The sequence below is a fragment of the Lampetra fluviatilis genome, chromosome 61 (assembly GCF_964198595.1).
Source record: "Lampetra fluviatilis chromosome 61, kcLamFluv1.1, whole genome shotgun sequence".
In the NCBI taxonomy this organism is placed as follows: Eukaryota; Metazoa; Chordata; class Hyperoartia; order Petromyzontiformes; family Petromyzontidae; genus Lampetra; species Lampetra fluviatilis.
Window position 1 is genome coordinate 1,108,397 of NC_136335.1, and position 25,340 is coordinate 1,133,736.

General features: G+C 50.4%; 1 long non-coding RNA gene across 1 annotated transcript; it reads left to right on the forward strand.

The window, feature by feature from the left end:
* Positions 1 to 408: 408 nt before the first annotated feature.
* On the forward strand, positions 409 to 23,808 carry LOC144951320 (uncharacterized). The gene is made up of 4 exons (XR_013640471.1): positions 409 to 486; positions 10,798 to 10,930; positions 15,260 to 15,432; positions 23,724 to 23,808. It is a non-coding gene; the product is annotated as an uncharacterized LOC144951320 (long non-coding RNA).
* The last annotated feature ends 1,532 nt before the right edge of the window (positions 23,809 to 25,340 follow it).

A 25,340-nucleotide genomic window follows, 5' to 3' on the forward strand; every position in this document is an offset into this window, starting at 1 on the left:
TAAATGTGGATATCTACATAAAATTATGATATTATAAACACACTATCCTAAAAATGCAGCACCATGTTTTAACACTAAAGCAGTCACTGACTCGCAACAACTTGCAATCATAAGTGACAGAGTAAAATTCGGGTAATATCAATGAAAATGGGGTATGCCGATAGCATAAACATGAGATGTGATAGAGCAAATCTGAGATCAGATTTGGAATCAGCACCCTGAAATTAGTCTAAAACCGCTGCAAAAGTCCAGGCCAGAAAAAAATGTTTTTTTTTTGTTGACCAGTGCCATCTCCTGTACTCAAATATTGTGTTTGCTGTTTTCTGTATTTGACAGATGATGGAGTTGATGATGACGGTGATTGTGATGATGATGATGGAGAAGGCTCGTCCGCAGTGATGGAGAGAAGGACGCTCAAGATGATTCGTCCACACGCGGCGTGGTGGTGGATTGTCTTGATTTGTGTCTCTTGGAACCATGCAGCAGGTTGGTTATCAACGTCACACCGCGTCAACGTCACAGTGTTGATTCTATGGGCAGTGTTGAGTCTATCGGCAGTGTTGAGTCTATGGGCAGTGTTGAGTCTATGGGCAGTGTTGAGTCTATGGGGAGTGTTGAGTCTATGGGTAGTGTTGAGTCTATGGGTAGTGTTGAGTGTATGGGTAGTGTTGAGTCTATGGGCAGTGTTGAGTCTATGGGCAGTGCTGAGTCTATGGGTAGTGTTGAGCCAACGTCACAGTGTTGAGTCTATGGGTAGTGTTGAGTCTATGGGCAGTGTTGAGTCTATGGGTAGTGTTGAGTCAACGTCACAGTGTTGAGTCTATGGGCAGTGTTGAGTCTATGGGCAGTGTTGAGTCTATGGGCAGTGTTGAGTCTATGGGCAGTGTTGAGTCTATGGGCAGTGTTGAGTCAACGTCACAGTGTTGAGTCTATGGGCAGTGTTGAGTCTATGGGCAGTGTTGAGTCTATGGGCAGTGTTGAGTCTATGGGGAGTGTTGAGTTTATGGGCAGTGTTGAGTCTATGGGCAGTGTTGAGTCTATGGGCAGTGTTGAGTCTATGGGTAGTGTTGAGTCAACGTCACAGTGTTGAGTCTATGGGTAGTGTTGAGTCAACGTCACAGTGTTGAGTCTATGGGCAGTGTTGAGTCTATGGGCAGTGTTGAGTCTATGGGCAGTGTTGAGTCTATGGGCAGTGTTGAGTCTATAGGCAGTGTTCAGTCTATGGGCAGTGTTGAGTCTATGGGCAGTGTTGAGTCTACGGGTAGTGTTGAGTCTATGGGCAGTGTTGAGTCTATCGGCAGTGTTGAGTCTATGGGCAGTGTTGAGTCTATGGGCAGTGTTGAGTCTATGGGGAGTGTTGAGTCTATGGGTAGTGTTGAGTCTATGGGTAGTGTTGAGTGTATGGGTAGTGTTGAGTCTATGGGCAGTGTTGAGTCTATGGGCAGTGCTGAGTCTATGGGTAGTGTTGAGTCAACGTCACAGTGTTGAGTCTATGGGCAGTGTTGAGTCTATAGGCAGTGTTCAGTCTATGGGCAGTGTTGAGTCTATGGGCAGTGTTGAGTCTACGGGTAGTGTTGAGTCTATGGGCAGTGTTGAGTCTATCGGCAGTGTTGAGTCTATGGGCAGTGTTGAGTCTATGGGCAGTGTTGAGTCTATGGGGAGTGTTGAGTCTATGGGTAGTGTTGAGTCTATGGGTAGTGTTGAGTGTATGGGTAGTGTTGAGTCTATGGGCAGTGTTGAGTCTATGGGCAGTGCTGAGTCTATGGGTAGTGTTGAGTCAACGTCACAGTGTTGAGTCTATGGGTAGTGTTGAGTCTATGGGCAGTGTTGAGTCTATGGGTAGTGTTGAGTCAACGTCACAGTGTTGAGTCTATGGGTAGTGTTGAGTCTATGGGCAGTGTTGAGTCTATGGGCAGTGTTGAGTCTATGGGCAGTGTTGAGTCTATGGGCAGTGTTGAGTCTATGGGCAGTGTTGAGTCTATGGGCAGTGTTGAGTCAACGTCACAGTGTTGAGTCTATGGGCAGTGTTGAGTCTATAGGCAGTGTTGAGTCTATGGGCAGTGTTGAGTCTATGGGCAGTGTTGAGTCTATGGGCATTGTTAGTCTATGGGCAGTGTTAGTCTATGGGCAGTGCTGAGTCTATGGGCAGTGTTGAGTCTATGGGTAGTGTTCAGTCTATGGGCAGTGTTGAGTCTATGGGCAGTGTTGAGTCTATGGGTAGTGTTGAGTCTATGGGCAGTGTTGAGTCTATGGGCAGTGTTGAGTCTATGGGCAGTGTTGAGTCTATGGGCAGTGTTGAGTCTATGGGCAGTGTTGAGTCTATGGGTAGTGTTGAGTCTATGGGCAGTGTTCAGTCTATGGGCAGTGTTGAGTCTATGGGTAGTGTTGAGTCTATGGGCAGTGTTGAGTCTATGGGTAGTGTTGAGTCTATGGGCAATGTTGAGCCTGTGGGTAGTGTTGAGTCTATGGGCAGTATTGAGTCTACGGGCAGTGTTGAGTCTATGGGTAGTGTTGAGTCTATGGGCAGTGTTGAGTCTATGGGCAGTGTTGAGTCTATGGGTAGTGTTGAGTCAATGGGCAGTGTTGAGTCTATGGGCAGTGTTCAGTCTATGGGCAGTGTTGAGTCTATGGGTAGTGTTGAGTCTATGGGCAGTGTTGAGTCTATGGGTAGTGTTGAGTCTATGGGCAATGTTGAGCCTGTGGGTAGTGTTGAGTCTATGGGCAGTGTTGAGTCTATGGGCAGTGTTGAGTCTATGGGTAGTGTTGAGTCTATGGGCAGTTTTGAGTCTATGGGCAGTGTTGAGTCTATGGGCAGTGTTGAGTCTATGGGCAGTGTTGAGTCTATAAGGCAGTGTTGAGTCTATGGGCAGTGTTAGTCTATGGGTAGTGTTAGTCTATGGGTAGTGTTAGTCTATGGGCAGTGTGAGTCTATGGGTAGTGTTGAGTTTATGGGCAGTGTTGAGTCTATGGGCAGTGTTGAGTCTATGGGCAGTGTTGAGTCTATGGGCAGTGTTGAGTCTATGGGCAATGTTATGGGCAGTGTTGAGTCTATGGGCAGTGTTGAGTCTATGGGCAGTGTTGAGTATATGGGCAGTGTTGAGTCTATGGGCAGTGTTGAGTCTATGGGCAGTGTTGAGTCTATGGGCAGTGTTGAGTCTATGGGTAGTGTTGAGTCTATGGGCAGTGTTGAGTCTATGGGCAGTGTTGAGTCTATGGGCAGTGTTGAGTCTATGGGCAGTGTTTAGTCTATGGGCAGTGTTAGTCTATGGGCAGTGTTGAGTCTATGGGCAGTGCTGAGTCTATGGGTAGTGTTGAGCCAACGTCACAGTGTTGAGTCTATGGGTAGTGTTGAGTCTATGGGCAGTGTTGAGTCTATGGGTAGTGTTGAGTCAACGTCACAGTGTTGAGTCTATGGGCAGTGTTGAGTCTATGGGCAGTGTTGAGTCTATGGGCAGTGTTGAGTCTATGGGCAGTGTCGAGTCTATGGGCAGTGTTGAGTCAACGTCACAGTGTTGAGTCTATGGGCAGTGTTGAGTCTATGGGCAGTGTTGAGTCTATGGGCAGTGTTGAGTCTATGGGCAGTGTTGAGTCTATGGGCAGTGTTGAGTCTATGGGCAGTGTTGAGTCTATGGGCAGTGTTGAGTCTATGGGTAGTGTTGAGTCAACGTCACAGTGTTGAGTCTATGGGTAGTGTTGAGTCAACGTCACAGTGTTGAGTCTATGGGCAGTGTTGAGTCTATGGGCAGTGTTGAGTCTATGGGCAGTGTTGAGTCTATGGGCAGTGTTGAGTCTATAGGCAGTGTTCAGTCTATGGGCAGTGTTGAGTCTATGGGCAGTGTTGAGTCTACGGGTAGTGTTGAGTCTATGGGCAGTGTTGAGTCTATCGGCAGTGTTGAGTCTATGGGCAGTGTTGAGTCTATGGGCAGTGTTGAGTCTATGGGGAGTGTTGAGTCTATGGGTAGTGTTGAGTCTATGGGTAGTGTTGAGTGTATGGGTAGTGTTGAGTCTATGGGCAGTGTTGAGTCTATGGGCAGTGCTGAGTCTATGGGTAGTGTTGAGTCAACGTCACAGTGTTGAGTCTATGGGTAGTGTTGAGTCTATGGGCAGTGTTCAGTCTATGGGCAGTGTTGAGTCTATGGGCAGTGTTGAGTCTACGGGTAGTGTTGAGTCTATGGGCAGTGCTGAGTCTATGGGTAGTGTTGAGTCAACGTCACAGTGTTGAGTCTATGGGCAGTGTTGAGTCTATGGGCAGTGTTGAGTCTATGGGCAGTGTTGAGTCTATGGGTAGTGTTGAGTCAACGTCACAGTGTTGAGTCTATGGGCAGTGTTGAGTCTATAGGCAGTGTTCAGTCTATGGGCAGTGTTGAGTCTATGGGCAGTGTTGAGTCTACGGGTAGTGTTGAGTCTATGGGCAGTGTTGAGTCTATCGGCAGTGTTGAGTCTATGGGCAGTGTTGAGTCTATGGGCAGTGTTGAGTCTATGGGGAGTGTTGAGTCTATGGGTAGTGTTGAGTCTATGGGTAGTGTTGAGTGTATGGGTAGTGTTGAGTCTATGGGCAGTGTTGAGTCTATGGGCAGTGCTGAGTCTATGGGTAGTGTTGAGTCAACGTCACAGTGTTGAGTCTATGGGTAGTGTTGAGTCTATGGGCAGTGTTGAGTCTATGGGTAGTGTTGAGTCAACGTCACAGTGTTGAGTCTATGGGTAGTGTTGAGTCTATGGGCAGTGTTGAGTCTATGGGCAGTGTTGAGTCTATGGGCAGTGTTGAGTCTATGGGCAGTGTTGAGTCTATGGGCAGTGTTGAGTCTATGGGCAGTGTTGAGTCAACGTCACAGTGTTGAGTCTATGGGCAGTGTTGAGTCTATAGGCAGTGTTGAGTCTATGGGCAGTGTTGAGTCTATGGGCAGTGTTGAGTCTATGGGCATTGTTAGTCTATGGGCAGTGTTAGTCTATGGGCAGTGCTGAGTCTATGGGCAGTGTTGAGTCTATGGGTAGTGTTCAGTCTATGGGCAGTGTTGAGTCTATGGGCAGTGTTGAGTCTATGGGTAGTGTTGAGTCTATGGGCAGTGTTGAGTCTATGGGCAGTGTTGAGTCTATGGGCAGTGTTGAGTCTATGGGCAGTGTTGAGTCTATGGGCAGTGTTGAGTCTATGGGTAGTGTTGAGTCTATGGGCAGTGTTCAGTCTATGGGCAGTGTTGAGTCTATGGGTAGTGTTGAGTCTATGGGCAGTGTTGAGTCTATGGGTAGTGTTGAGTCTATGGGCAATGTTGAGCCTGTGGGTAGTGTTGAGTCTATGGGCAGTATTGAGTCTACGGGCAGTGTTGAGTCTATGGGTAGTGTTGAGTCTATGGGCAGTGTTGAGTCTATGGGCAGTGTTGAGTCTATGGGTAGTGTTGAGTCAATGGGCAGTGTTGAGTCTATGGGCAGTGTTCAGTCTATGGGCAGTGTTGAGTCTATGGGTAGTGTTGAGTCTATGGGCAGTGTTGAGTCTATGGGTAGTGTTGAGTCTATGGGCAATGTTGAGCCTGTGGGTAGTGTTGAGTCTATGGGCAGTGTTGAGTCTATGGGCAGTGTTGAGTCTATGGGTAGTGTTGAGTCTATGGACAGTTTTGAGTCTATGGGCAGTGTTGAGTCTATGGGCAGTGTTGAGTCTATGGGCAGTGTTGAGTCTATAAGGCAGTGTTGAGTCTATGGGCAGTGTTAGTCTATGGGTAGTGTTAGTCTATGGGTAGTGTTAGTCTATGGGCAGTGTGAGTCTATGGGTAGTGTTGAGTTTATGGGCAGTGTTGAGTCTATGGGCAGTGTTGAGTCTATGGGCAGTGTTGAGTCTATGGGCAGTGTTGAGTCTATGGGCAATGTTATGGGCAGTGTTGAGTCTATGGGCAGTGTTGAGTCTATGGGCAGTGTTGAGTCTATGGGCAGTGTTGAGTCTATGGGCAGTGTTGAGTCTATGGGCAGTGTTGAGTCTATGGGCAGTGTTGAGTCTATGGGTAGTGTTGAGTCTATGGGCAGTGTTGAGTCTATGGGCAGTGTTGAGTCTATGGGCAGTGTTGAGTCTATGGGCAGTGTTTAGTCTATGGGCAGTGTTAGTCTATGGGCAGTGTTGAGTCTATGGGCAGTGCTGAGTCTATGGGTAGTGTTGAGCCAACGTCACAGTGTTGAGTCTATGGGTAGTGTTGAGTCTATGGGCAGTGTTGAGTCTATGGGTAGTGTTGAGTCAACGTCACAGTGTTGAGTCTATGGGCAGTGTTGAGTCTATGGGCAGTGTTGAGTCTATGGGCAGTGTTGAGTCTATGGGCAGTGTCGAGTCTATGGGCAGTGTTGAGTCAACGTCACAGTGTTGAGTCTATGGGCAGTGTTGAGTCTATGGGCAGTGTTGAGTCTATGGGCAGTGTTGAGTCTATGGGCAGTGTTGAGTCTATGGGCAGTGTTGAGTCTATGGGCAGTGTTGAGTCTATGGGCAGTGTTGAGTCTATGGGTAGTGTTGAGTCAACGTCACAGTGTTGAGTCTATGGGTAGTGTTGAGTCAACGTCACAGTGTTGAGTCTATGGGCAGTGTTGAGTCTATGGGCAGTGTTGAGTCTATGGGCAGTGTTGAGTCTATGGGCAGTGTTGAGTCTATAGGCAGTGTTCAGTCTATGGGCAGTGTTGAGTCTATGGGCAGTGTTGAGTCTACGGGTAGTGTTGAGTCTATGGGCAGTGTTGAGTCTATCGGCAGTGTTGAGTCTATGGGCAGTGTTGAGTCTATGGGCAGTGTTGAGTCTATGGGGAGTGTTGAGTCTATGGGTAGTGTTGAGTCTATGGGTAGTGTTGAGTGTATGGGTAGTGTTGAGTCTATGGGCAGTGTTGAGTCTATGGGCAGTGCTGAGTCTATGGGTAGTGTTGAGTCAACGTCACAGTGTTGAGTCTATGGGCAGTGTTGAGTCTATAGGCAGTGTTCAGTCTATGGGCAGTGTTGAGTCTATGGGCAGTGTTGAGTCTACGGGTAGTGTTGAGTCTATGGGCAGTGTTGAGTCTATCGGTAGTGTTGAGTCTATGGGCAGTGTTGAGTCTATGGGCAGTGTTGAGTCTATGGGGAGTGTTGAGTCTATGGGTAGTGTTGAGTCTATGGGTAGTGTTGAGTGTATGGGTAGTGTTGAGTCTATGGGCAGTGTTGAGTCTATGGGCAGTGCTGAGTCTATGGGTAGTGTTGAGTCAACGTCACAGTGTTGAGTCTATGGGTAGTGTTGAGTCTATGGGCAGTGTTGAGTCTATGGGTAGTGTTGAGTCAACGTCACAGTGTTGAGTCTATGGGTAGTGTTGAGTCTATGGGCAGTGTTGAGTCTATGGGCAGTGTTGAGTCTATGGGCAGTGTTGAGTCTATGGGCAGTGTTGAGTCTATGGGCAGTGTTGAGTCTATGGGCAGTGTTGAGTCAACGTCACAGTGTTGAGTCTATGGGCAGTGTTGAGTCTATAGGCAGTGTTGAGTCTATGGGCAGTGTTGAGTCTATGGGCAGTGTTGAGTCTATGGGCATTGTTAGTCTATGGGCAGTGTTAGTCTATGGGCAGTGCTGAGTCTATGGGCAGTGTTGAGTCTATGGGTAGTGTTCAGTCTATGGGCAGTGTTGAGTCTATGGGCAGTGTTGAGTCTATGGGTAGTGTTGAGTCTATGGGCAGTGTTGAGTCTATGGGCAGTGTTGAGTCTATGGGCAGTGTTGAGTCTATGGGCAGTGTTGAGTCTATGGGCAGTGTTGAGTCTATGGGTAGTGTTGAGTCTATGGGCAGTGTTCAGTCTATGGGCAGTGTTGAGTCTATGGGTAGTGTTGAGTCTATGGGCAGTGTTGAGTCTATGGGTAGTGTTGAGTCTATGGGCAATGTTGAGCCTGTGGGTAGTGTTGAGTCTATGGGCAGTATTGAGTCTACGGGCAGTGTTGAGTCTATGGGTAGTGTTGAGTCTATGGGCAGTGTTGAGTCTATGGGCAGTGTTGAGTCTATGGGTAGTGTTGAGTCAATGGGCAGTGTTGAGTCTATGGGCAGTGTTCAGTCTATGGGCAGTGTTGAGTCTATGGGTAGTGTTGAGTCTATGGGCAGTGTTGAGTCTATGGGTAGTGTTGAGTCTATGGGCAATGTTGAGCCTGTGGGTAGTGTTGAGTCTATGGGCAGTGTTGAGTCTATGGGCAGTGTTGAGTCTATGGGTAGTGTTGAGTCTATGGGCAGTTTTGAGTCTATGGGCAGTGTTGAGTCTATGGGCAGTGTTGAGTCTATGGGCAGTGTTGAGTCTATAAGGCAGTGTTGAGTCTATGGGCAGTGTTAGTCTATGGGTAGTGTTAGTCTATGGGTAGTGTTAGTCTATGGGCAGTGTGAGTCTATGGGTAGTGTTGAGTTTATGGGCAGTGTTGAGTCTATGGGCAGTGTTGAGTCTATGGGCAGTGTTGAGTCTATGGGCAGTGTTGAGTCTATGGGCAATGTTATGGGCAGTGTTGAGTCTATGGGCAGTGTTGAGTCTATGGGCAGTGTTGAGTCTATGGGCAGTGTTGAGTCTATGGGCAGTGTTGAGTCTATGGGCAGTGTTGAGTCTATGGGCAGTGTTGAGTCTATGGGTAGTGTTGAGTCTATGGGCAGTGTTGAGTCTATGGGCAGTGTTGAGTCTATGGGCAGTGTTGAGTCTATGGGCAGTGTTTAGTCTATGGGCAGTGTTAGTCTATGGGCAGTGTTGAGTCTATGGGCAGTGTTGAGTCTATGGGCAGTGTTGAGTCTATGGGCAGTGTTTAGTCTATGGGCAGTGTTAGTCTATGGGCAGTGTTGAGTCTATGGGCAGTGTTGAGTCTATGGGCAGTGTTGAGTCTATGGGCAGTGTTGAGTATATGGGCAGTGTTGAGTCTATGGGCAGTGTTGAGTCGATGGGCAGTGTTGAGTCTATGGGCAATGTTATGGGCAGTGTTGAGTCTATGGGCAGTGTTGAGTCTATGGGCAGTGTTGAGTCTATGGGCAGTGTTGAGTCTATGGGCAGTGTTGAGTCTATGGGCAGTGTTGAGTCTATGGGTAGTGTTGAGTCTATGGGCAGTGTTGAGTCTATGGGCAGTGTTGAGTCTATGGGCAGTGTTGAGTCTATGGGCAGTGTTTAGTCTATGGGCAGTGTTAGTCTATGGGCAGTGTTGAGTCTATGGGCAGTGTTGAGTCTATGGGCAGTGTTGAGTCTATGGGCAGTGTTGAGTCTATGGGCAGTGTTGAGTCGATGGGCAGTGTTGAGTGTATGGCAGTGTTGAGTCTATGGGTAGTGTTGAGTCTATGGGCAGTGTTGAGTCTATGGGCATTGTTAGTCTATGGGCAGTGTTAGTCTATGGGCAGTGCTGAGTCTATGGGCAGTGTTGAGTCTATGGGTAGTGTTCAGTCTATGGGCAGTGTTGAGTCTATGGGCAGTGTTGAGTCTATGGGTAGTGTTGAGTCTATGGGCAGTGTTGAGTCTATGGGCAGTGTTGAGTCTATGGGCAGTGTTGAGTCTATGGGCAGTGTTGAGTCTATGGGCAGTGTTGAGTCTATGGGTAGCGTTGAGTCAGTGGGCAGTGTTGAGTCTATGGGCAGTGTTCAGTCTATGGGCAGTGTTGAGTCTATGGGCAGTGTTGAGTCTATGGGTAGTGTTGAGTCTATGGGCAGTGTTGAGTCTATGGGTAGTGTTGAGTCTATGGGCAGTGTTGAGTCTATGGGTAGTGTTGAGTCTATGGGCAGTGTTGAGTCTATGGGCAGTGTTGAGTCTATGGGCAGTGTTTAGTCTATGGGCAGTGTTGAGTCTATGGGCAGTGTTGAGTCTATGGGCTATTCGGCACGCGAGAGCTCAGCTTGGGTGACGAGCTTCCTGGGGAGGCCTCGTTTATTGGCGGCGGGGGGAGGGGGGCAGCGGGTGTTGTTGGATTGGGGGGCCCGCAGTGGGGCGCCGGGGGGTTAGTGGGGAGCCGGGGGGGGAGGGAGCCGGGGGGGGGGGGCTGTGGGGGAGTTAATGAACAACGCGAGAACCGGGCGGGTTGGAAGCGATCACACTTCCAACCCACAATCATATTTACAATCCCACGTGGATAGGAATTAATTTTAATTAGGTTGTTTTTTTGTTTAGTACTCTTCTCGTTTCCTCTCTCTCCCTCTTTCTCCTCCCGCTCTGCACGATTGTCGGTGCGATGCCGCGATGGCGAGAGAGATGTTTCTATCTCTCTCTCTCTCCGTCTCCCTCGCCTGGCACGCAGGAGTGTCGTGGGTTTCGATCCAGGGCCCTGGCGATGTCGGTCGTGTGTTCGGTGTTTGCAAGTTCTCACCGTAATCCATGCGTCTCTATGTCCCTCTATGGGTCGCTATCTCTAGGAGTCTCTTTGTATCTGCATGGGTCTCTGTGTCTCCTTGGGTCTCTGTGTATATCTAGGGGTCTCTGTGTCTCTATGAGTCTCTATGTGTCCCCATGGGCCTCTGTGTATCTCTATGCGTCTCTGTGTCTCTATGCGTCTCTATGTGTCTCCATGGGTCTCTGTGTATCTCTATGCGTCTCTGTGTATCTCTAGGGGTCTCTGTGTCTCTATGAGTCTCCATGGGTCTCTGTGTATCTATATGGGTCTCTGTGTCTCTATGGGTCTCTGTGTATCCCTAGGGGTCTCTGTGTATCTCCATGGGTCTCTGTGTGTCTCCATGGGTCTCTGTGTATCTGTAGAGGAATAACTCACGAACTCCATTGATGGGAAGGCGCCCGAGTCTGTAATCGAACCGAGGCGCTTCTCGCTGTGAGCCACCACACACAGTGTCATCCCTCCAGCGCCACGTGTGTGTGTTTGTGTGTTCCAGGGGGAGATAGGCACGGAGATGTGGGACCTGCGTTCTTGGAGGAGCCCCAAGACGTCGTTTATTCCGTGGGGTCTAAGACAGACAGAGTGTCCTTCCGATGTCTTGCGAGTGGATCGCCACCTCTCACTCACCGGTAGGTGACACCTTCCATCATCATCAGCAGCAGCAGCAGCAGCAGCATCATCATCATCGTCATCAGTAGCATCATCAGTATCTTCACCATCAGCATCAATATCATCAGCATCTTCGGCATCATCATCAGCATCTTCACCATCATCATCAGCAAGCATCACCATCATCATCAGTATCTTCACCATCAGCATCAATATCATCACCATCAGCATCTTCACCATGATCAGCATCTTCGGCATCTTCACCATCATCATTATCAGCAAGCATCACCATCAGCATCTTCACCATCAGCATCAATATAATCACCATCAGCATCTTCACCATAATCAGCATCAGCATCTTCGGCATCTTCACCATCATCACCATCGTCATTACCATCAGCATCTTCATCATCAGCATCTTCGGCATCATCACCATCATCATCATCAGCAAGCATCACCATCATCATCAGTATCTTCACCATCAGCATCAATATCATCACCATCAGCATCTTCACCATGATCAGCATCATCATCATCATCTTCACCATCATCACCATCGTCACCATCGTCATCACCATCAGCATCATCATCAGCAACTTCGGCATCTTCACCATCATAAGCATCATCAGTAGCATCATCACCATCAGCATCCATACAAAAATATTGTGGGTTACAGTGCATACATGTGAGTGTGTCGTGAAACCTGTCACCACCAGCCGACACAGCCAATGATTAATGTGCGTCACGTAAACTAAACGTGGCCGCTAGTCACTATTTCAGCACTAACCAGTGTCGCTGGTTATCACAACAACAACAACAACCAACTTAATCAGGCGATTAGCCCGATTTGAAGTGGTAACTAATTCGCACGTTTTGTTCCTAGTTGACCAGCACCACGCCCGACCGCCTTTGTCTCCCCAACACCCACACACGCCACGAGTATACATTCACACGCACACACAAAGACACACACACACACACGTGTCAACAAAAACAAATATACTGCCTGTACAGCCTTAACGGATTGCCAGGGCAAGCGCTGTTAGCGAGTAGCACCTATGAAGGCTGGGACGGCACACGAAGTGGGGGCGGGTGACCAGCACCACGCCCGACCGCATTTGTCTCCCCAGTGGCAATGTTTACACACCGCACCAGGTACTCATTTGAGGCTCAGTCGACCTAGGGGAGGCCCAGGATCGGTTCAAATAATCGTCACAGGGTGTTGGCCGTGAGCGGGAATCGAACTCGGGTCGCCGGGTTCGTAGCGCAGCGTAGCGCTAACCGCTGCACCACCGCTCCCCACTCCCCATGCACACACCCCGTTACGGTCAGCTCGTAAAAAAAAAAACACCGCACACACAAAATTAGCATTCGCCACTCAGTCACCCGTTGCACGCATTTAGGCGGCATTCGAAATGGACCGTGCCGCTGTTCCCGGTGACTCCGTGGACTGCTGCGGCCGCCTGCTGCCCGCACCGTTTGCTTAAGTGGCAGCGCTTCAAAATAAATGAATGCAAACGCACAACGCGCGCGAGCCGTGCGCGTTAACACTAACAACAACAACAACAACAGCAGCAGCAGCAGCAAAGCAAAGCAAAGATCACCCGTGTAGCCTCGGCCGGACTGTTGGGGCAAGTGCTGTTCGCGAGCGCGCTATGAAGGCCGACACGGCACACGAGGGGGTGGGTGGCCAACACCGAACCCAGCCGCCTTTGTCTCCCCAGTGGCGATGTTTACACACCACACCAGGTGCTCATTTGAGGCTGAGTCGACCTAGGGGAAGTGCTGTTAGCGAGCTGTTCCTATGAAGGCTACCGGCACTGTGGCACACGAGGGGGTGGGTGGGTGGCCAGCAAACCACGCCCGGCCGCCTTTGTCTCCCCCAGTGGCGATGTTTACTGCGCACGCACCAGGTACTCATACGCTTAGGTTTTTTCGGTAAAGTCACGTAGGTAAAAAATGTTTCTCTATTATTTATTATTATTTATTTTAATTTTAATTTTTTTACCCACGTGACTTTACCGAAAAAACCTTAGAGTATGAATCCTTGCAGTCACGAAAGCTTCAAATCTAGAACCAGGTACTCAGTTGAGGCTGAGTCGACCTCGGAGAGGCCCAGGACCGGTTCGGATAAGAATCGTCACCGGCGTTGGCCGTGAGCGGGAATCGAACTTGGGTGGCCGGGTTCGTAGCGCAGCGCTAACCACGACACTACCGCTCCCCCACACACAAACTCCACACACTCACTCACACACTGACAGCACTTGCCCCGACGGTCTGTTAAAGGCTATACAGGGGATCTTTGTCTTTGTTGTGTGTGTGTTAGCGCGCCGCGCTACGAACCTGGCGACTCGAGTTCGATTCCCGCTCACGGCCACCACCGGTGACGATTATCTCAACCGGTGCTGGGACTCTCCCCTAGGTCGACTCAGCCTAAAATTAGTACCTGGCGCGGCAACGTGAACATTTCCACTAGGGAGACAAAGGCGGTCGGGCGTGGTGCTGGCCACCCACCCCCTCGTGTACCGTTCCGGCCTTCACAATAAATGGCAATTACATTTATATATCGTGGATTTTCATCAATGATCTCAAAGCGCTGTACACAACAGCAGCAGCAGCAGGCACTCAGCACAAAAATAAAAAAATAAAAACATGTTTTACATCCATTTACGAAATGAACTAAAAATTTCATAAGCTAAGGCATATAAATAGGGTTTAAGACGCATTTAAAAAAACATGTCCAATGACTCAGAGAAATCCCTCCTGATGTCGCGTGGAACAGCGTTCCATAGCCTGGAGTTGGGGGGGAGGGGGGGCTCCACGGGGAAGAAACATCTCGGGTGACCCACAGACCGAAACGTCGATCTGGGATTGCAGAGAGAATATCTGAAAACGCCAGATCTCGACAGATCGCTGATATCTTGATTTTAAGCTTTCGTGACCGCAGGAATCCATACTCTTTGCTTCTTTCGGTAAAGTCACGTGGGTAGAAAATAAAATAAACCACGACGTTTCGGGCGCAAAAAAAGCGTCCGTCATCAGGTGGGAAAGCGTGGTCTGCTGCTGAGGCAGACAGTTTTAAAGGTTTGAAATGGGTGTAGTCCAAGGGTCATAAAGAAGTGGCCGGGGCTAGTGATGTTAATGTGAGAGATTATTATCATGTTAATGTGAGAGATTAGCATGATGTCAATGTGAGAGATTAGCATGATGTTCATGTGAGAGATTAGCATGATGTTAATGTGAGAGATTAGCATGATGTTAATGTGAGAGATTAGCGTGATGTTAATGTGAGAGATTAGCATGATGTCAATGTGAGAGATTAGCATGATGTCAATGTGAGAGATTAGCATGATGTTAATGTGAGAGATTAGCATGATGTTAATGCGAGAGATTAGCATGATGTTAATGCGAGAGATTAGCATGATGTTAATGTGAGAGATTAGCATGATGTCAATGTGAGAGATTAGCATGATGTCAATGTGAGAGATTAGCATGATGTCAATGTGAGAGATTAGCATGATGTTAATGCGAGAGATTAGCATGATGTTAATGCGAGAGATTAGCATGATGTCAATATGAGAGATTAGCATGATGTTGATGTGAGAGATTAGCATGATGTTAATGCGAGAGATTAGCATGATGTTAATGCGAGAGATTAGCATGATGTTAATGTGAGAGATTAGCATGATGTCAATGTGAGAGATTAGCATGATGTCAATGTGAGAGATTAGCATGATGTTAATGCGAGAGATTAGCATGATGTTAATGCGAGAGATTAGCATGATGTCAATGTGAGAGATTAGCATGATGTCAATGTGAGAGATTAGCATGATGTCAATGTGAGAGATTAGCATGATGTCAATGTGAGAGATTAGCATGATGTTAATGCGAGAGATTAGCATGATGTTAATGCGAGAGATTAGCATGATGTCAATGTGAGAGATTAGCATGATGTCAATGTGAGAGATTAGCATGATGTTCATGTGAGAGATTAGCATGATGTTAATGCGAGAGATTAGCATGATGTTGATGCGAGAAATTAGCATGATGTTAATGCGAGAGATTAGCATGATGTTGATGCGAGAAATTAGCATGATGTCAATGTGAGAGATTAGCATGATGTCAATGCGAGAGATTAGCATGATGTTGATGCGAGAAATTAGCATGATGTTAATGTGAGAAATTAGCATGATGTTAATGCGAGAGATTAGCACGATGTTAATGCGAGAGATTAGCACGATGTTAATGTGCTGCTGCAAACTCGCTAACAGCACGTGCCCCAACCAGTCTGTTCGGGGCTAGACGGTGCGTGGCTGGGCATCATCATCATCGTCACCGTGTCTCTGCAGATGGTATCGTGACGGCAACCTGGTCGCGGTGGACGGCGTCAAGTTCCGAGCGACTGAAGGTTCCCTGGAGGTGCTGGGGCCGGAGCCCCGAACGGACGCGGGACGCTACCGATGCCGGGCCACCAACGGCGTCGGCTCGGTCGTGAGCGGCGAGGCGAGGCTCAAGTTCGCGTGTGAGTGGGCCCAGCCACCAGCACGTGTCGTGTGTTGATGATGACGATGACGACGATGATGACGACGACGACGATGATGATGATGATGATGACGATGATGATGACGAATATGATGATGATGACGATGACGACGACGATGACGACGATGATGATGACGACGATGATGACGACGACGACGATGATGACGATGACGACGATGATGACGACGATGATGATGACGATGATGATGACGAATATGATGATGATGACGATGATGATGACGACGATGATGATGACGATGATGATGACGAATATGATGATGATGACGATGATGATGACGACGATGATGATGATGATGATGACGACGATGACGACGACGATGACGACGATGATGATGACGACGATGATGATGACGACGATGATGATGACGATGACGACGATGATGACGACGATGATGACGACGATGCATTCTATTCTCCTCTCGCTCGTGGTGGAGGACTTCTCCGGCACTTCGCCCCTCACGCGTCGACCCCACGAGAGTCCTCCTCGACCCCCGCCCCCCATGGGGTGCAGATATACTGCTTGTATGTGCACGCACATGTATGTGTGCACGCACATGTATGTGTGCGTGTGCAGGCACATGTATGTGTGCGTGTGCACGCACATGTATGTGTGCGTGTGCAGGCACATGTATGTGTGGGTGTGCAGGCACATGTATGTGTGCATGTGCAGGCACATGTATGTGCGTATGAAGGCACATGTATGTGTGCGTGTGCACACACGTGGGGGTCACGGTCACATGAGGGGTCACGGTAACGTCGGGGTCACGGTAACCCCCCGCACAGGGTAACGTTGTTGACCAAAGGGTTTAACGCATTGCCTCTGCGTGTGCGCGCGCAACGCCAAGGCAACACCCGCCAGCAGACGATGAAACCGGGGGAAATCACGCGAACGAGTCGCGTATTTCAATGTAGGGGGGGGGGGGGGCGGGGGGGGGTGTAGGAGCTCCTAATGAACGGACGGCGCTCACGATCGCCCGTACGCCTTCGCGCGCGTCTTGGCAGGAATATTTCTCTCGCTCCGTTGCTCGCCCAGAGCGCCCGCGGTATTGCAGGCGGGATGAAATTGTCCGTGTAATTAGACGTAATCGGCCCCATTCCGTTCCCCGAGTATCGCCATCCTCTCGACTTGGCCCACAAATAAATTGTGGATCGCCCATTGTGAATCTCACCGCTTCCCCCCCCGCCCGCCTTTGCGTTAAGCGGTGTGGGGGAAGATGGTTTTTGTGTGTTTTTTTTTGGTAATTTTATTTTTTATTTTTTTCAGTAACATTTTTCATTTTTACGTATTTTTTTTATTTGCAACGAGAGATTTAAACGCTCCGTGGTGGTGGATGGCTGTGTGTGTGTGTGGGGGGGGTAATCGTGGAGCCGCGTGTTGTTTTGCATGCAATTGGCATGACGTAATATGTCTGGTCAATCCACTGTTGGATGAAGCCATCACCATGACATCATCACCACCATCATCATCATCGTCAGCCGTGGTCAATCGACCGCTGGATGAAGACCTCACCATGACATCGTCACCATCATCATCATCGTCTGCCGTGGTCAATCGACCGCTGGATGAAGACCTCACCATCATCATCATCATCATCACCAGCCGTGGTCAATCGACCGCTGGATGAAGACCTCACCATGACATCGTCACCATCATCATCATCGTCAGCCGTGGTCAATCGACCGCTGGATGAAGACCTCACCATGACATCATCACCATCATCATCATCGTCAGCCGTGGTCAATCGACCGCTGGATGAAGACCTCACCATGACATCGTCACCACCATCATCATCGTCAGCCGTGGTCAATCGACCGCTGGATGAAGACCTCACCATGACATTGTCACCATCATCATCATCATCACCAGCCGTGGTCAATCGACCGCTGGATGAAGACCTCACCATGACATCATCACCATCATCATCATCGTCAGCCGTGGTCAATCGACCGCTGGATGAAGACCTCACCATGACATCGTCACCACCATCATCATCATCGTCAGCCGTGGTCAATCGACCGCTGGATGAAGACCTCACCATGACATCGTCACCACCATCATCATCGTCAGCCGTGGTCAATCGACCGCTGGATGAAGACCTCACCATGACATTGTCACCATCATCATCATCATCACCAGCCGTGGTCAATCGACCGCTGGATGAAGACCTCACCATGACATCATCACCATCATCATCATCGTCAGCCGTGTTCAATCGACCGCTGGATGAAGACCTCACCATGACATCGTCACCACCATCATCATCGTCAGCCGTGGTCAATCGACCGCTGGATGAAGACCTCACCATGACATCGTCACCACCATCATCATCGTCAGCCGTGGTCAATCGACCGCTGGATGAAGACCTCACCATGACATCGTCACCACCATCATCATCGTCTGCCGTGGTCAATCGACCGCTGGATGAAGACCTCACCATCATCATCATCATCACCAGCCGTGGTCAATCGACCGCTGGATGAAGACCTCACCATGACATCGTCACCATCATCATCATCGTCAGCCGTGGTCAATCGACCGCTGGATGAAGACCTCACCATGACATCATCACCATCATCATCATCGTCAGCCGTGGTCAATCGACCGCTGGATGAAGACCTCACCATGACATCGTCACCACCATCATCATCGTCAGCCGTGGTCAATCGACCGCTGGATGAAGACCTCACCATGACATTGTCACCATCATCATCATCATCATCACCAGCCGTGGTCAATCGACCGCTGGATGAAGACCTCACCATGACATCATCACCATCATCATCATCGTCAGCCGTGGTCAATCGACCGCTGGATGAAGACCTCACCATGACATCGTCACCACCATCATCATCATCGTCAGCCGTGGTCAATCGACCGCTGGATGAAGACCTCACCATGACATCGTCACCACCATCATCATCGTCAGCCGTGGTCAATCGACCGCTGGATGAAGACCTCACCATGACATTGTCACCATCATCATCATCATCATTACCAGCCGTGGTCAATCGACCGCTGGATGAAGACCTCACCATGACATCATCACCATCATCATCATCGTCAGCCGTGGTCAATCGACCGCTGGATGAAGACCTCACCATGACATCGTCACCACCATCATCATCGTCAGCCGTGGTCAATCGACCGCTGGATGAAGACCTCACCATGACATTGTCACCATCATCATCATCATCATCACCAGCCGTGGTCAATCGACCGCTGGATGAAGACCTCACCATGACATCATCACCATCATCATCATCGTCAGCCGTGGTCAATCGACCGCTGGATGAAGACCTCACCATGACATCGTCACCACCATCATCATCGTCAGCCGTGGTCAATCGACCGCTGGATGAAGACCTCACCATGACATCGTCACCACCATCATCATCGTCAGCCGTGGTCAATCGACCGCTGGATGAAGACCTCACCATGACATCGTCACCACCATCATCATCGTCAGCCGTGGTCAATCGACCGCTGGATGAAGACCTCACCATGACATCGTCACCACCATCATCATCGTCAGCCGTGGTCAATCGACCGCTGGATGAAGACCTCACCATGACATCGTCACCACCATCATCATCGCCAGCCGTGGTCAATCGACCGCTGGATGAAGACCTCACCATGACATCGTCACCACCATCATCATCGTCAGCCGTGGTCAATCGACCGCTGGATGAAGACCTCACCATGACATCGTCACCACCATCATCATCGCCAGCCGTGGTCAATCGACCGCTGGATGAAGACCTCACCATGACATCATCACCATCATCATCATCGTCAGCCGTGGTCAATCGACCGCTGGATGAAGACCTCACCATGACATCATCACCATCATCATCATCACCAGCCGTGGTCAATCGACCGCTGGATGAAGACCTCACCATGACATCGTCACCATCATCATCATCGTCAGCCGTGGTCAATCGACCGCTGGATGAAGACCTCACCATGACATCATCACCATCATCATCATCACCAGCCGTGGTCAATCGACCGCTGGATGAAGACCTCACCATGACATCATCACCATCATCATCATCGTCAGCCGTGGTCAATCGACCGCTGGATGAAGACCTCACCATGACATCATCACCATCATCATCATCACCAGCCGTGGTCAATCGACCGCTGGATGAAGACCTCACCATGACATCATCACCACCATCATCATCGTCAGCCGTGGTCAATCGACCGCTGGATGAAGACCTCACCATGACATCGTCACCACCATCATCATCGCCAGCCGTGGTCAATCGACCGCTGGATGAAGATCTCCCCAAGACATCCCCATACGAGTACCCGGTGCGGTGTGTAGTAAACATCGCCACTGGGGAGACAAAGGCGGCCGGGCGTGGTGCTGGCCACCTACCCACTCAATGTGCCGTGCCGGCCTTCACAGGTGCCACTTACCAACAGCACTTGCCCCTACAGCCTGTTACAGCCTCGCCCCTTTGTCATTGTCTTGTGTGTTGTTGTTGTTGTTGTTGTTAAAAGACAGAGCATCTGTTTACATGACGTGATCCTGTATATATTCCACAGTTGTATGAATATGAGCTTCTCTGCTGAGCTACGCCAGGTCACGTTGGCAGGAAACTGCAGAAGCCCCGTAATTGGGGAGAAAAAAAGATGTATGTCTGACGTAGCCATGTGTGAGTGTGTGTCTGCGTGTGTGTGTGTCTGTGTGTATGTCTGTGTGTGTGTCTGTGTGTGTGTGTCTGTGTGTCTGAGTGTGTGTCTATGTGTCTGTGTGTGTGTCTGTGTGTGTGTCTGTGTGTGTGTGTCTGTGTGTGTGTCTGTGTGTGTATGTATAGGTGTGTCTGTGTGTGTGTCTGTGTGTGTGTTTGTCTGTGGGCGTCCGAGTGTGTGTGTGTGTGTCCGAGTCTGTGTGTGTGTCCGAGTCTGTGTGTAAACATCGCCACTGGGGAGACAAAGGCGGGCGGGCGTGGTTTCTGGCCACCCACCCCCTCGTGTGCCGCAGTGCCGACTTTTTAGCACTTGCCTCAAGAGTTCGTTAAGGCTATACGGGGGATCTTTGTCTTTGTGTTAATAGGGGGCGGGGGGGGGTAGCGGTGAGCGCGGACCCAAGTCCGATTCCCGCTCACGGACCACGCCAGTGACGATTTACCGTGGGCCTCCTCTAGGTCGATTCAGCCTCAAATGTACAGCTGTTTGCTGGCTTATACGTGGGGGTGCGGGGGGCGTGGGGGGCCCCTTTCACCTTCGCCCACAGACCTGCACACCCATTTACTTACTCACCCAAGTCGGCTAAACACCCACTCAGACACTCACCCTCTCAGTCACTCACCCAATCAGTCACTCACCCACTCAGACACTCATTCACTCACTCAGTCACTCACCCACTCAGTCACTCACCCTCTCAGACACTCACCCACTCAGTTACTCACCCACTCAGTCACTCAGCCACTCAGTCACTCACCCACTCAATCACTCAGCCACTCAGTCACCCACCCACTCAGTCACTCACTCACTCAGTCACTCACCCACTCAGTCACTCACCCTCTCAGACACTCACTCAGTCACTCAGCCACTCAGTCACCCAGCCACTCAGTCACTCAGCCACTCAGTCACTCAGCCACTCAGTCACTCACCCACTCAAATACTCACCCTCTCAGACACTCACTCAGTCACTCAGCCACTCAGTCACTCAGCCACTCAGTCACTCACTCACTCAGTCACTCACCCACTCAGTCACTCACCCTCTCAGACACTCAGCCACTCAGTCACTCACCCACTCAGTCACTCAGCCACTCACTCAGTCACTCACCCACTCAGTCACTCACCCACTCAGTCACTCAAATACTCACCCTCTCAGACACTCACTCAGTCACTCAGCCACTCAGTCACTCAAATACTCACCCTCTCAGACACTCACTCAGTCACTCACCCACTCAGTCACTCAAATACTCACCCTCTCAGACACTCACTCAGTCACTCACCCACTCAGTCACTCAAATACTCACCCTCTCAGACACTCACTCAGTCACTCAGCCACTCAGTCACTCAAATACGCACCCTCTCAGACACCCACTCACTCACTCACTCACCCTCTCAGACACTCAGCCACTCAGTCACTCACCCACTCAGTCACTCAGCCACTCACTCAGTCACTCACCCACTCAGTCACTCACCCACTCAGTCACTCAAATACTCACCCTCTCAGACACTCACTCAGTCACTCAGCCACTCAGTCACTCAAATACTCACCCTCTCAGACACTCACTCAGTCACTCAGCCACTCAGTCACTCAAATACTCACCCTCTCAGACACTCACTCAGTCACTCACCCACTCAGTCACTCAAATACTCACCCTCTCAGACACTCACTCAGTCACTCAGCCACTCAGTCACTCAAATACGCACCGTCTCAGACACTCACTCAGTCACTCAGCCACTCAGTCACTCAAATACTCACCCTCTCAGACACCCACTCACTCACTCACTCAGTCACTCACCCACTCAGTCACTCACCCTCTCAGACACTCAGCCACTCAGTCACTCACCCACTCAGTCACTCAGCCACTCAGTCACCCACCCACTCAGTCACTCAGCCACTCAGTCATTCAGCCACTCAGTCACTCAGCCACTCAGTCACTCAAATACTCACCCTCTCAGACACTCACCCTCTCAGACACTCACTCAGTCACTCAGCCACTCAGTCACTCAACCACTCAGTCACTCAGCCACTCAGTCACTCAAATACTCACCCTCTCAGACACTCACCCTCTCAGACACTCACTCAGTCACTCAGCCACTCAGTCACTCACCCACTCAGTCACTCAGCCACTCAGTTACTCAGCCACTCAGTCAATCAGCCACTCAGTCACCCACCCACTCAGTTAATCACCCACTCAGTCACTCAGCCACTCAGTCACCCAGCCACTCAGTCACCCACCCACTCAGTCACTCAGCCACTCAGTCACTCACCCACTCAGTCACTCACCCACTCAAATACTCACCCTCTCAGACACTCACTCAGTCACTCAGCCACTCAGTCACTCAGCCACTCACTCACTCACTCAGTCACTCACCCACTCAGTCACTCACCCTCTCAGACACTCAGCCACTCAGTCACTCACCCACTCAGTCACTCAGCCACTCAGTCACTCACCCACTCAGTCACTCACCCACTCTGTCACTCAAATACTCACCCTCTCAGACACCCACTCAGTCACTCACCCACTCAGTCACTCAAATACTCACCCTCTCAAACACTCACTCAGTCACTCACCCACTCAGTCATTCAAATACTCACCCTCTCAGACACTCACTCAGTCACTCACCCACTCAGTCATTCAAATACTCACCCTCTCAAACACTCACTCAGTCACTCAGCCACTCAGTCACTCAAATACTCACCCTTTCAGACACTCACTCAGTCACTCAGCCACTCAGTCACTCAGCCACTCAGTCAATCAGCCACTCAGTCACCCACCCACTCAGTCAATCACCCACTCAGTCACTCAGCCACTCAGTCACCCAGCCACTCAGTCACCCACCCACTCAGTCACTCACCCACTCAGCCACTCAGTCACTCACCCACTCAGTCACTCACCCACTCAAATACTCACCCTCTCAGACACTCACTCAGTCACTCAGCCACTCAGTCACTCAGCCACTCACTCACTCACTCAGTCACTCACCCACTCAGTCACTCACCCACTCAAATACTCACCCTCTCAGACACTCACTCAGCCACTCAGCCACTCAGTCACTCAGCCACTCAGTCACTCAGCCACTCACTCACTCACTCAGTCACTCACCCACTCAGTCACTCACCCACTCAAATACTCACCCTCTCAGACACTCACTCAGCCACTCAGCCACTCAGTCACTCAGCCACTCAGTCACTCAGCCACTCACTCACTCACTCAGTCACTCACCCACTCAGTCACTCACCCACTCAAATACTCACCCTCTCAGACACTCACTCAGCCACTCAGCCACTCAGTCACTCAGCCACTCAGTCACTCAGCCACTCACTCACTCACTCAGTCACTCACCCACTCAGTCACTCACCCACTCAAATACTCACCCTCTCAGACACTCACTCAGCCACTCAGCCACTCAGTCATTCAAATACTCACCCTCTCAAACACTCACTCAGTCACTCACCCACTCAGTCACTCACCCACTCAAATACTCACCCTCTCAGACACTCACTCAGCCACTCAGCCACTCAGGGCGTGGGGGGCCCTGATCACCTTCGCCCACAGACCTGCACGCGTTCAGCCGGCAAGCGCGCGGGGCCGTGGCGGTGCGAGGCGGCCAGGGCGTGGTGATGATCTGCGCTCCTCCTCCACATGCCGGAGGTAACTGCACACTCACCCGGCCACTCACCCATTCACTCACTCACCCAAGTCGGCTACTCACCCACTCAGTCACTCGCCCACTCAGTCACTCACCCACTCAGTCACTCACCCACTCAGATACTCACTCTCTCAGACACTCACCCATTGAATCACTCACCCAAGTCGGCTACTCACCCACTCAGTCACTCGCCCACTCAGTCACTTGCCCACTCAGTCACTCGCCCACTCAGATACTCACTCTCTCAGACACTCACCCATTGAATCACTCACCCAAGTCGGCTACTCACCCACTCAGTCACTCACCCTCTCAGTCACTCACCCACTCAGTCACTCACCCACTCAGTCACTCTCCCACTCAGTCACTCACTCAGTCACTCACCCACTCAGTCACTCACCCACTCAGTCACTCACCCATTTACTCACCCACTCACTCACCCACCCACCCACTCACTCACTCACCCACCCACCACTCACCCACTCACTCACCCACCCACCCACTCACCAACCCACTCACTCACTCACCCACTCAGTCAGTCACTCACCCACTCACTCACTCACTCACCCACTCACTCATCCACTCACTCACTCACTCACTCACTTCCTCACTCACTCACTCACCCACTCACTCATCCACTCACTCACTCACCCACTCACTCATCCACTCACTCACTCACCCACCCACTCACCCACTCACCCACTCACTCACTCCACGCAGACCCCATGGACGCACCCCAACACCAACCCCACCGCGTTATCGCCACGCATTGTGTTGAGTCTGTGAACGGTGCTTGGACACAAGTCCCAACGCTGACACATCAACAAATGATTTGCTTCATTCACTCTGTCACACCAACCCAACACCCACCCTCATTCATTCACTTACTCGCTCGCTTCCCCATTCACCCCGCAGGTTCCCATTCACTCAATTACTCGCCCACTCGTTCATTCACTCACTCGCTCACTCACTCCCGCATTCATTAAATTACCCGCCCACCCATTCATTCACTCGCTCATTCCCCCATTCACCCTGCACCTTCCCATTAATTCAATCACTCGCCCATTCACTTACTTACTGGCCCACTCATTCACTCAGTCACTCGCTCACTCCCACATTAATTAAATTACTCGCCCCCCCATCAATTCACTCGCTCACTCCCCCATTCACCCAGCACCTTCCCATTCATTCAATGACTCGCCCATTCATTCAATTACTGGCCCACTCATTCACTCAGTCACTCGCTCACTCCCACATTAATTCAATTACCCGCCCACCCATCAATTCACTCGCTCACTCCCAAATTCACCCCTACACGTCCCCGTTCTTTCTATTCTTCGCCCACTCATTAATTCACTCGCTCACGCAACTCCATTCGCTCGCTCGCTCGCTTGCTTGCCCTCTCATTTATTCACGAAATCGATCCGTCATCCCCCCCCACCACCACCAACCCCACCACCAAATCTCTCGCCCATTCGATCGCTCACCCGCTCAATTAATTCGCCCAACTCCATCCACTCGCTCGC